The following is a 3,367-nucleotide window of genomic DNA, read 5'->3' as shown; positions in this document are numbered from 1 at the left end:
GTTCCTATCCTGAGAAGTCTCACGGGATGGCAGATGTGGGCATAACTCCACCACCATAACTGTCCCGGTGGGGGATGGGGGAGAGAAAGTACAGTCCCTCCAGGTAAAGTGATTCCAAGATGCCAACTGTTCATAACTTTAACAAAAACGTGGCAGGTACTTTCCACATACAGGGAATTCAGACATCTCCACTGGCACACACACATGATCTATAGCCTCGGTAATGAGTATGTATGGGCAGGTCTGAGTGAGGACTTTCTCCGTGCTGGAATTAATCTGTGCCCAAGCCACCTTGTGCCCAATTGGTGCTTACTGGGAAGGCTGTTTGTGTCCAGTACATTCAAAAAGACGCCGTCGCAGCAGTAGCTAAGTCACATTCTAGGACCTCTGGCAGAGATTCGTGCTGTGAGGGCATACGGCTTATCTTCACAATGGGGCCCATTCCTGACATCAGTGACAACTCGCCTATTGCCTTCAATGGCAGCTGAATCATGCCCCAGAAATGTCTTTCTTTTACTGATTTAACCTTGGTTTACACTGTTCTAATTCAACTAATTAATTAATTAGAAAACAATCAAGTTTGGCCAATGATTTGGCCATGACACGGTCTGTGCATTTCTTGGGGGAGTTTTGAAGGGCACTGTGGCACAGAAGGCCTTGATGAGCTTGGTGGACAGATAAAACTGGGTCAGTGATATAGGAACTGCAGCACTTGGAAACAAGAACTTCCCCCAGGGGTATTTAATAGTGCATGTGCTGTCACAATATCAGTATGTAAGTCTGTACCAGAATCAAAGGGCTCTGCTCTAGACAGGGCCAATACGCTGCAACATTATGGGTTGGATTCTTACTGCTTATCATGCACCCCAGCGACCCCCAACACACCCACAGACTCTCCATGCCAAGGAGATCCAAGGTACTTGGTGAGATGCATCTGCTAGAGGATTGAATTGCACAAAGCAATGGCCGCCAAATCATACTCGGAGGCTGGGATATTCAAAGGGGCCTAAGGGAGTTAGGCGTCCATCCCACTGAAATTCAATAGTATTTGGGCACTTAACTCCCTTAGCTCTTTTGAAAACGCCAGCCTAAAGGGCCCGCCAGAAAGTCCTTGCTCAGGCTGATTTCCCAGTGGTGTCAATGGAAGCTTTGCTTGAGTAAGGACTGCAGCACCAGGCTCCAAGGGTAAGCTGTGTAAATAATGCGCTGGGTTCATGGATGTTTGCTGTTTTTGAAGAGGGCCTTAAGGACTTATTGGATCTCATCAACCCAACTAGCAAGAGGGATGGAGTGTGAGCCTTTGAATTTGGACTATCCCTGTTTACAGAGAGTTAAGTCATGTTAGTTAAACATACCGCTATCTACACACATACTACAGAACACTTGTGCGGATCAGCTCTCACGGATACACACATATCGACATAGTTGTGTCACAGACTTACTGACAGCACTACACCATGGCCATTTTTAGCTTCAGCATAGCAGTAAATTCACAGATTATTTGGAAAGACTTGATCAGCAGTACCCAGTATGGTGCTTTTCAGAGACAGAGGCCATGATATTCCAGCAGACAGTCCCCTCAGTTTACTCCACAAAGCAGTGAAGGTTGACATTTAACATTTTCACTGCCATATCTATAGAAGAATTGGGAAATCCTTTCAGAATTCATGTATAGCCTACTAACTTGGCAGACAACTACGGCCCCGATCCTGCAAACACCTATACACACACTTAGCTTTATATATGCAAGTAGTTCCACTGATTCCAGTGGGACTTCTCATGACAGTAACGTTAAGTGTGTTTGCAGGACCAAGGCCTAATGCATGGGGGACTCCTATCAATTTCAACAGGAATTCTGTGCAGAAAGTGGCTGCAAATTTGGCCCCAAAGACAGGTTTTCCAGACGAAATTCTATAGCTAAGGAAAATGGTCTCTTTGCAAATAGTCAGGGGGATACACACATACAAACCATATCCCTTTCAAAGGTAAGGGATATTTCCGAGTCCTTGGAGATCTCTCAGTCCTTTCTCTCTAACCAATCCTGGGTATTAAACAATCAAATGTGATATCTGAACAGTAAAAAGCTAAACTCAGTTCCCCATACTCTTACACAGGCCTTCTGCAATAGGAACTTAACTTCTCAGCCACAAAAAGACACCAACAGATTTAGCCTTATAGACACAGCTGTCTAAAAAACCACCAATCTTGAAGGACACTTTATAAGACCCCCTCCAGTAAGAATGCAGGATTTATATTGGATTTGTGTGTTGTTAAACCCTCTTGTTTGGCATATAATATTCCCCCACTTCCCTCACACACGCACACCCTATGATAGATTTCACTAACGCTTGCTTCACACTGGATTGCCTATGGCTGTTTGTATCTACAATGCATCTCAGCTTTCAGACTTCGGATTTTAAAGGAAGTTATTCAATTTCATCTTGTTGATTTCAGCCCAATTCTCTTGTCAAGTTGTTTTGAATTCCAATTCTGTCTCTACAAAGTGCTTGCAACCCTTCAGCTACATGTCAACTGCAAATTTTGTGAACCTACATTCCACTCCATGACACAAGCAGTTGGGCCATTAATACGAATATAGTGCATGTTAAATACACCAAGCCAACCTAGCTTTTTCTATCCATTATTATTGTCCTAAATAAACACAGATATATTTTACTGACATGCATGCACACATACAGTCATGAACATTGGCCCAGACCATCCCCACCCAGGCCATCTGCAGGATCAGGTCCAAGAGGTGAATATAGCTGGACCGCTTGGTAATAGTGACAATAATATAATTAAATGACTGCTTCTTGGAGCAGCTAGTCCTGGAACTCGCAAGAGGAGAGAGAATTCTTGATTTAGTCCTAAGTGGAGCACAGGATCTGGTCCAAGAGGTGAATATAGCTGGACCGCTTGGTAATAGTGACAATAATATAATTAAATGTAACATCCCTGTGGCGGGGAAAACACCACAGTGGCCCAACACTGTAGCATTTAATTTCAGAAAGGGGGACTACACAAAAATGAGGAGGTTACTTAAACAGAAATTAAAAGGTACAGCGCCAAAAGTGAAATCCCTGCAAGCTGCATGGAAACTTTTTAAAGACACCATAATAGAGGCTCATAATAGAGGCTACATAGAATGTATACCCCAATTTAAGAAACATAGCAATAGAACCAAAAAAGAGCCACCTTGGCTAAACAACAAAGTAAAAGAAGCAGTGAGAGGCAAAAAGAAAGGCGCATAAACTCGGGGAAATGAAGTGTAAAAATATAATTAGGAAGGCCAAAAAAGAATGTGAAGAACAGCTAGCCAAAGACTCAAAATGTAATAGCAAAAAAAAAAAAAAAAAAATAAAAA

Source organism: Terrapene carolina, unplaced genomic scaffold (genome assembly GCF_002925995.2).
Source record: "Terrapene carolina triunguis isolate 2854851 unplaced genomic scaffold, T_m_triunguis-2.0 Scaffold66, whole genome shotgun sequence".
Lineage (NCBI taxonomy): Eukaryota > Metazoa > Chordata > Testudines > Emydidae > Terrapene > Terrapene triunguis.
The sequence above is the reverse complement of the archived record's forward strand: the minus strand, read 5'-3'. Positions refer to the sequence as shown.